Source organism: Pollicipes pollicipes, unplaced genomic scaffold (assembly GCF_011947565.3).
Source record: "Pollicipes pollicipes isolate AB1234 unplaced genomic scaffold, Ppol_2.1 Scaffold_3216;HRSCAF=3773_pilon_pilon_pilon, whole genome shotgun sequence".
Lineage (NCBI taxonomy): Eukaryota > Metazoa > Arthropoda > Thecostraca > Pollicipedomorpha > Pollicipedidae > Pollicipes > Pollicipes pollicipes.
This window is the reverse complement of record NW_023596251.1, coordinates 5249872-5260119: the sequence shown is the minus strand read 5'-3', so window position 1 is coordinate 5260119 and position 10248 is coordinate 5249872. Positions and strand designations below refer to the sequence as shown.

Sequence of the window (10248 nt, the reverse complement as noted above, 5' to 3'; positions counted from 1 at the left end):
TTTTTCTAGTTCTCTCAGTTCCTGAGATCTCAGCGGTGGACCAGATTGGCCCTCACCCGAACGAAGGGTATTCAGCCGACCACCGCGAGCGTGTTAAAGTTAGGCTATCTGGCGTCAGAACCTGATTTTTATATAACTAGTGAATACATTCAGGGTTGCATTAGAAAATGTTTCACTTTAATGCTAACAAAAGAATGATGAAAATTGTTGCATTTGCATCCATGCAAATGTCATGTTTACAAGTGCAACTCAGTTATACACATGAACGAGGAGTGCAGAATGACTCGCTTTCAGAGAATTTCCTGTTTCAGTGGGATTGCTATGATCAGCAAATAGCCAAAATTCTCTCAGAGAGCCGAATGTCTGTTTTACTCCTATAACAATACAACCCAAATCCCACAAAACCACTTTCTATTTGAAAGTCTCTCTTGGTTAAGGGAATATGATAATGAAACATTTAACCCAATGTTCTTTGCCTACCTCTCCTACGCCACCTTACTCCTCACTCCTCATTGCCTGCTCATTGCCTCCATCACTGGCTGTCATATCAACCTCGAGCAATCAAGACTCACTCAGTATTTTTCATGGACAGGTGTTGGCCGCATGGCTGAACAGTGAAAAAATGTGAACCCTCGCCCAAACAGACTCATATTGGGAAAAGGATAAGATGGGAATAATTGTCCTTTTAATGCTAACAGAAAATTGAAGAAATAATTGCATTTCATGCAAAGGCGTATTTTTCATGGACAGGTGTTGGCCGCATGGCTGAACAGTGAAAAAATGTGAACCCTCGCCCAAAATATGTCTGTCTCCCCCAGATTTTGCAGCACTCTTCACCAAACTTTTGGCGGGGGCGAAGGTTCTTAACTGACTGGGAACTAGGTAGAACACTCTGATTTGAAGATCTATTTGACCGGTAACCATGCCAATCAGGAACAAAGCAACAATGACATGGCGCTTGAAAGGCGTCGGTTGATGTTACCTGTCGTTCCTTTCCATGAAAGAGTGCCACCCAGCGCCCAGCACCTGAACCCACGGCTCTCTTCAAAGAAAGGAAAACTCGGTGCTCACTACTGCTACGGTCAGTCAACGGCCTTTACTGTTGCTTTTCTGCGTATTGAAAAGGCGGCCTAAATAATCATAGGTTAATTTCTTCCTTGGTCGGGTCATCTCGCTGACTTTTCCTGAATGTCAATCGACGAAGTCAACAAGGACCAAGTATTAAATTTAGCTACGGCATTCATAAAGCTGCATGCAAGCCGCGCTTAGCAAAAACCGCGGTCCATTGAAAGTCATCGCGAACCTTACATATCTAAGTTGCAATTGCAATGATTGAAACATTTCCTTGTGGCCAGAAGACTTGTCAAATTTAGGTATTTTTTTTTAAGTATTTTCTAACTGTCCAGCTTGGGACAGGAAAAAAAAAAAATACCGCGAGTTGGCTGGTAAAACCAGTGCATTGAACGACCGGTCAGGCCATGGGAAATACATTGATTGTCTCCGATCTGTCACCAGAAGCGAGCGATCAACTAAAAATAATAAGACATTTTTGTCGCTGGGTGGCATGGAGCCTAAAAAAAGATACCATGGGGCTGCGGGGTACGGTAAAGTGGTCTTTACGAAAAGGCTTGCTGGTGTTTGGATTAAATGAATTACCATGGAAACCCACGCAAGTTTGTAGAATGAGCTCCAAAAATATCGGTCGAACTCATTTTGCGGCACGCTTCTCAAGAAAATAGATACTCTTGCCGTCGCACATAGGTACCAAATCGACAAGTTTTACCACACCTGATCATTCCACACAGTAAATTGGACTTTTTTCGTGCTCGACGTTATTTTTAACGATTTAGCATGTGCGACAACAACTAGATATTTAAGTTCTGAAACTGCTGACTGCTGACCTTTTCGTTGTATATGGACCATTCAATTCACTGAGCTGAAGCACTATAGCGTGCCGCCTATGCTCATTTATTGACAGCCGCAGCCTAACTATGGGGATTAACTGCACCTGTATTTATATGACGCTCTTTACTTCAGCTTGAGTCCAAATTAACTCGCGCCCCGGCCAGTGAGAGAAGTTGACTTTTTCCGCCCAACACTTTTCGAGTACAGCTAAAAGAGCACTTCCGGCGCCGCCAAATTTTCGATACCTATTCACCCGCTTTAATTCTGCATCCTGTGTGCAAGCTTTAAATTTTTGTCTACTGAGGTCAGTGACCTAGATCAGCTAAAAGAGGTGAGCTCCTTAAAATACTGACCGCGCATTTTTTGTGCGTAATTTGCCATTGCCTCAAACTTGTTTTAATGATACTCATACGATAGTATCTTTAGTTTGCTTCTTGCATGCTTTTTTCCAAAACGCACAACTTCAGTGACCCAACGTGAGGCTAATTTTTTGTCTTTTTCATAAATAATAAAAACTTGCGCGTATTATTGTGCAGTTCTGGGCGTTTGCATATAAGGAAAACGATACCAAGTCACATGCGCAACCATCACATAACCACAGAGCACATGGCATTACCTTGGGTCATGACCTACCTCTGAAGGTACTTCTGCAAGACACATGCTGAGCTCGAAATAGGCAGCTCTTTATGCAATATTCGGGTGCCAAATTCAAATACTCCACTGAAACCCGTTGTAGTATCATTCAAACGCATAATAAGGTCACAAGAAGTACGCAAGAGCATGCAGGGTCATGCGAGGGTCATCCAAGAACAATGAATCCTGTTGTCAATGGCGCAGAGGCTAGATAAGCGAATGCGACGTGCGTTTAGGCTGACCTAGGGGTCAGCCTAAAATGAGAAAACTATCGTTCTTGTTTGCAACCAAATGCGATTATAAGTCAATCAAACAGTAGTAAAACCCAACGTAAGTTTTTCCTTACAAAATAATCAAACTTTAGTGTCATTGATTGGGACGCCAAATTAAAAAAGGCACGGTTAACCTACCAGGATGGTAACACCAAAAGAGTGCAAGTACTCGTCACAACCAGCGCAGCGCAAGACTGTCGCTCTGCCCCGCAGCCGAGCAGTGCGGGCAACATTAGGGGCGTCGCATTGTTACTAAAGCCGCCTCAACAAATAGCTCTTACTGCTTTTTTCAACACGGTATGTTCATGTGTGTCATTTTCATAGTTATGATATGGCGTGTTCGTCACTGCCCGCCCCGAAAAAAGCATACACCACCCCTTCAGAGCCTTTTAACAAGCGTCCGGTGAGTGGAAGTTATCTTCAACCCCCCCCCCCCCCCTCCCATGGTTTTTGAGCGCAGGCAAGAAACAAAAGCTAGCAGCAGCACGACGTTTTTATTACCTCTTCAACGATACACCTTTCATCCTGTGAGCAAATTCCAAGCTCTGGTTTAGCAAGATCAGAGACCTAGTTCTGGATAGAGGTCAAGCTCTAAAACAATTTGATCACTCACAACGTTTTGTGGGTCATTGGTCCATTGCTCAAACGCGCTATCGTGATATGGCATGTTAGAACCTGTTCTAATTTAGAGGAAGGTACCCACCACACACTGGCAATGTTATAAAAATCCCCACCTTGTTTTAGGACCAAAGTGGTTGGATTGTGTCAGAAACCACCACGATGCCAATTATAGAGGAACACATGTTGTGAGATGGCATATTCAAGCAGTTTGTCACCAATTGTTGATGACATCAGACTTGTTCAAATTTTTAGCTGGGTTCGATGAAACATATTTACACAATTAAGATGAACTTTTTTAATAGAGTTAATGACTTGAATAGTGATCTATCACATCTTGCCACTACGAATCAATTCACTTCAGACTCACAACAAGGTTGAAATTTAGGCGTACTTAACCATGGCACAACTGCCTGAGACACCTTGAATTGCATACAGGTCTGTGTCTTGCACAAGATATGCTATACCTTATAGTAATGCACAAGGTATACTATAACTTATAGTTTAGTAATGTTTGGTGCAGCTACAACCACGCCGTTTGAACTCCATGCTGTAAAGACCTTCGGGGGGAGAGGGGGGGGGGGCACGTTGATCGCCGAATTCGAGCTGATCGCTGAAGCTTGTGGAGCGCTGAATAGACCGCGCGGCGCAGCTGCGCCGGCACGCAGGCATGACAGTCTACTACCGTCGGTTCATACCGCATGCTGCCACCATCATGAAGCCGCTGCACAAGCTACTGAGCTTAGGCCTCATCACCCTAGATTTCATCGCCCAATTACCACAGACGTACTCTACGTCCCCGGCCAGAACAGCGTCGCTGCCGACGCGCTGTCGGTACGGTGGCGATGGCGATGCCCTCGTTGCCCCAGCCACTACTGGACGACTTCAGCGCCATGGCCGACGCTCAGCGCGCGGACTGGACCCTGGCAGCCTTCATCCAGTCCCAGGACTCGCCGACGGCTAAAACGCACCTCCTCACGCGCGTGGACCGCTTCAACCCGCTGCGTGGAAGTGATCCCCCTGCGCCACACGTGCACACCCGCCGTCGCACGCGCCTTCGTCGGTGGCTGGATCGCTCGGTTCGGTATCCCTACACATGTCACGATCAACTGTGGCAATCAGACCAGGTCGGCCCTATGGGCCGAGCTGTCGTGCTTCCTGAGATGCAAGCGGCGCCGAACCACCAGCTGCCACCCGCAAGCAAACGGGCTCGTCGAACGCATGCACCGTCAGCTCAATACGGCGTTACGAGTGAACGGGCAGACCACATTGACCGACGTGCTGCCTCTCATCCTGCTGGGGATGCGGTCTGTCGTCAAGACCGACCTGGACTGCGCCGCCTCTGCTCGGATGGCGTTCGCTGCTGTTGGCGCCGGACCCGCCCCGGCCACAAGCATCGGCCGTCCCGCCGGCAGCGCCACCGAGTCGGCCGCCAGTCGCGCCTCCCTGCCAGTCGCTGGCCACGCCTGCGGGTCGGCTGCCAGCAGCGCCAGACTCGCCCGGGCCCGATTCCTGCGGACCAGCTCCGGCCGTACCGTGCGCCGACCCCCGCGTACCCGTGTTAGTTTTGTTCCCATGATACGGCTCCGGCCTATGCGTCATGTTCTTGTCGTCTCCAGCATCCTCTTTTCGACTGGGTGAATCCGCCGGTTCATCGGTAGCCAGTCGATGGCCCTCGAGATCAGTCGTCGCCTGGACGTGGAAAGGAGTGCTCGGCAGCCCGGCCCACTCTGGCAGCAGTCTTGAAAGCGGGATATATGTATTTATAGTGAGATCGTGTATTCTGGACAACGTGGATAAGGGAGGCCGAAATGAAGCTCCTACACCCTCACCCTGGGGCGTGTCAACGCATTAATTCCAGTCCTGACCAGCCACATAGATAGTGTTGCATTGTTTCAGCGCCGGCATGGTATACAAGTGCCAAAATATGTCGTGCGGATCATATTCGCTCCTTTATATCGCGCTTCTGATAATATGAGACCAATTTCAGAGGCGATCATTTCAACAGTTCACGCCACCTTGAGCGGTTGCTTGCCGGCCTAGGACCACACCATCTTCGTTGCCGGGGAGGGACTGGACGACTTTTTGCTGGTGGTGCCTGTCAGAGACACCAGTTTCCACCTGGATACATGCCAAGGTGCACCAGCCGTACTGATTTACCCTATGTCACCTAGGGTGACTGCCCACGCAGTGCGGGGTGTGTGTACGGTGTGTGTAGTGAACAGTGTTCCTACACAGTGCATGAGACACTTGCAGTAAACGGTGTCGTCAAAATATGTTTGCAATAAAGCATGACCAAATACACTAGCTTTTTCCTATCGGGCATTAATTCAGAAGTGTGCGCGTGCTGACAGGCCATCAAGTCAAATGCCCCGACACTTTTCTGTGGCGTTAGATGTCCAACGTGGTTATGCTGAGTGAGTGCGAATTGGCAGCGATTTCGATAGAAAATAGCCAATTTGTTAAGGAGTCTACGACCATTTCGTATTTCGCTACACGGCATGCTCCGAGTTTGCAATGGTTTACTGTTCGATAGAATTGGTGCGTTGTTTGCCTCGGATCACTGTAGGCTGCATACTGTTTGCAAATTGCTGCTAAACTCATCACAAATTGCAGCTAAATCACGAACAGCCGAGCACACCCTGGATTGGTGGCGCCCGGCAGGGATGGTGTGACTTCCTGACACCCATCGCTGATGATACGACTCCCTAATTCGTCTTGCACGCGTGGAGAGAAGGGTCATGTAGCCGATTATTTACCAATTACAACTCCTGAAATTGATGATCTGACCCCCCATCGGGCATCATGACTCCTTAAGCAAAGTCAATTCTAAAGCGGACTCCCGTGAGGTGTGTCACATGCACTCTCAGGGTGGTCATTTAGGGAGTCACAAGAGAGAATTGACTGCCCTGGGGAGCGTCCTGACTCCCGACGAAGGTGTCATATGGGGAGTCAAATGTAATTGAAGGACATCATTGGAGAGTACGCACTCCCCGTAGGGGCGGAGTTTTCGACATATTGTGTAACTCCCTACAAGGGTGTAAAACATTTTTCAGCGTTGTCAGTAGCGGAGCGGCTAGGTGAACGAGTGCGACGCGTATAATCACCTCTTTATCGTGTTTAAGCTGATCACGTATAATTTCATCGTAATCCCATGCACTAACGTGTCTGTTCTATCATGTTACAAACCTCATTGACAAGCGTCGAAGGAGCTATGTATGATGCAAACAACAGCTATGCGATCTGGAGTACCTGGAGATGCAGAACACACTATTTCTGACAACATAAAAAACATTGTGATGGTTACATAGAGCCGGATAGGACTGAATATTTTTGACTTGGATAGTCAATAAATTTGGGCTAAGTTGATCTCATGTGACCTATACGTCAACGTAGAATGTTTTTTTGTGTATGAAATGTTTTTGTTCCACAACTGCAACTTACCAAATAAACTTAGATTTACATTGACAAAATGTGTCGTTCTTGCGGGCTACTGGTAGATCAGTTCTGAACGGTGACCTGATCTGACCTGATCTTTGCGGGCGAATAGCAATGGTCGGATTGGACTACCCACAGTCTTGACGACTATTTCCGTAACCTAAATATCCATCTTGACGTGTTAACACGCGCTCGGGGGGTTAACTTGACCCTCCCCACCCCGAAGGTTTTCCAGAATGGTTTCCGAAAGGCGTGGCGCAGCCACGCCCAATTTTGCATAGCTGTAGATAATTGAATAGCGGATCGTTTGGCATCAAAAATTTAGATGTATCTTGTCAGGCTGCTGACCTATGGCAGTTCAAATTCGGGCCATGGTTTCAGCGAAGGCAATTTCTAGGGAATCCTTCAATCTGATCCAACAACGTAGGGTTAGACCTAGGTCACTAAGGTCAGTGTTAGACCTAAGGTAAGGTAAGTTGACCTAAGGTCACGAACCAAGGTCACACCAAGGTCAAAACCAACCTGTTTTGTTAGTCTAATGCTTGTTATATGGCATGGTTTCTGGTGCTCATTTCGAATATATTGATATTAGGAACCGCATTATACATCATCCATGGACTTCTTAGAGATCAGAATAGGTCATTGACCTAAAATGACCCAAGTCAACATTTTGTTTTAGAAACGTACTGCCTAACGAAATATTTGTCGCTTAGTCAAATGCACAACTCAAAGCAATCTTGTATTAATTTGGTCACCCTAACCTTCAAAAAGTCAAACAATGTCACTGACCTTGCATGAGAATGTGATCTTTTGCCTTTAAAACGGCTCTCTAGCTTCTGGTGGCACTTTGAGGACCAGCCTGGAACTTGAATTTGTTTGACCTTTTTGAAGCAAAGATCATGACCTAGGAATCTGAAACTTTGATCTAAGTGGGGTCACATACAGGTCAACACACCCTGCAAATTTGGTGCCTTTAGCTTTCTTAGTTGCCGAGATCTCAGGCGTGGGGCAAATTGCCCCCCCCCCCCCCCCCATCCGAGCGAAGGGTGTCTAGCCGGCCACCGGGCGTGTGTTAATATAGGTCTTAGCTGCATCTATGAGAGCGATAATTTGTAACATTTCGTGACCTCTGGCGACCGCAAATTCGACTTAATGTAAAAAAATCGGCCTACATTCATTATGACTTGACGGGACCTTCACAATGTGTCGTTTTTTCTTATGCGGCGTCTGGAAGGTGGAGATCCCTAATGAAGTCAACTTTCCCTGGTCAGGCGCGTTGCCGCAGACCCCCGGCCGGGAGAAGGCTAATGAGCTATCATGTGTCGACAAGGGGTTCCTGTATGTGTCATGTGGTCAAGTTCCAAACAGGATCCGCCATCCCGTCTCGGTCACGGGCCCTAGAAGCCGAACTTGTGGCCCCGTGTCAAAAGTGAGCGTGCTCCTCTTCCGCCAGAGAAGCCTATTGAGTCAGTGAGGCGTGTCAGTCAGAGGTCAGCTGCTCCCGTCGGTCTTTCTGGTGCCATACAGAGAACAGATGCAATCAAGATAGGTTGCTGATATGGAAGTAGGTCTTTCTGGTAACGAAGTAACTATTTCTAAGATCCTTTCCGTCATTCCGTATCGACCGGAAGCGCCAGGCTTCTGCGTTACCTATCACCGTAATGACTCTTCAGCCCCGAGAAATGTGATAGGTCCCTCAATGGTCGAATCACGAAATCCCTATTTAAGGAAGATAAGAGGTCTCCCTAGTGTTCAATCCAACGGGGGTTCATTGCACACATCGTTGGCCATGGCTGTACAAAAAGACGAAATAAATTGATACCATTCCGCTTTTCGGGGTCTGTTCGTATGTGGGGCGTTCAGAAAGACTGCTTAATAGCTGGTGCTTGGACGTAGTGGCTTGTGCTTAGTCTGCATGTTATTTTATTTCTTGGAAGCTATCCCGAGATAAGTAGTTTGAAAAATGCTTGCAAACTGGGTTCTGCTAAAACTTTTATTGATCAGATGATTCCTCTGTCGGAGTTCCAATAGCGGTCATTGCAAGAGCCACTTACCAAAATTTGAAGTACGATCAAGAACGGTTATGCTGACAGAAACGCTGAACAAAACCACTTACATTCTTTAACAGCTACTTGTCTTGAGATCCCTAATCGTCTCGCATATTTCACGCTTGAAGAACTTCTCCATTTTGTCCACATCTCTCTTGGCCTTGTCGAGGTTTCGGCAAAAGGTTTCTTGGGTTTCAGCGATGTCATTGCTTAATACGCGTAGGCTCTTATTCAGCTCTTCCTCTGCCGTGCGAATCTGATCGTCAATGGCTTGCAATGTCTTGTCTGTGCTCTTTTCAATCTCCTTCATCTTGCCGTTCACTTGGGAGAAGCCGTCGCTCATGCACTGCTGCACCTTACAAAGCCCGCTGTTGAGGTTGTCGCACGACTCCTTCAGCTGCTTCTCCAGGTTGCTGAACTTCTCCTCCACCTTTGCCAGCTGCTCGTCTGTGTTTGGGTTGGGTGGGTCATCGTCCTTGCGGCACGGGTCCCGGTAGGGGGGCCTCGACGGAGGCGCCATGCTGCGGAAGTTCCGACCGCCGCCGCCGCCGCAGTCCATGTCATCTTGCATGCGGCTTCGAGAGCAGCCGCCGCCGCCGCGGGAGCATGGATCGCGCGCCTTGCCGCAGCCCCCGACCGCCGCCTCGCCGGCGAGAGCTCATGGCCTCTTCGGCCTGCTCTCGGGTGACGATGGCTCTCTCGTACTCGTATTTCTCACCGCCAACGTCCTCAACACGACGATCGTACTCTTCACGTACCAATTCACCTGTTGAACAAGAGCCAAGACTGAATCATCGCGAAGGAGAGCAGATCAGCCTCATCTTTGCCAACATTCTTCAGTGGTCCAAAGATCCAAAGGTGGCAGCACGGTTTTACGACGCCATTCTATAAGCAGTGATCTGAATGAACCGCTGCTTTACCCAAAAAAAGTCTGATACCATTCGAATGAAAATATACTGGATGCCTGCGGTGCTCATAAGCGGGTGTCCTACTCAGAGAAAGCCATGATCGCGAAACATCCCATCGATAACAACACTGTTGTCATGGCAACATACACACGGTGGCACATGCTATCCATCAATGGGAAATTCTGGATTGGCCAACTCGGGATGAAACACCGTCAACACCCCTCGATATCCGGGGTTGTTCATTCATTCTGAGGGAGCATGTCCTTTTATTGGAATAATTATCTGTATTTTAGCATTGTCAAGATTAATTTCTTTCCTCGAGATGCCATCGTTTCATCAGTATTCATGAAGGCCTCAGGAGATCAGTTGGACTAAGGTATTTTAGGGGATTCTGCTTCGATGAGATCGTTTCTTATTTATTCCCAC

General features: G+C 47.8%; 1 pseudogene; it reads right to left on the bottom strand.

The window, feature by feature from the left end:
• LOC119091048 (unconventional myosin-VIIb-like) overlaps positions 1-9485 on the bottom strand; it is a 26008-nt pseudogene extending 16523 nt beyond the window's left edge.
• Between the last annotated feature and the right edge of the window lie 763 nt (positions 9486-10248).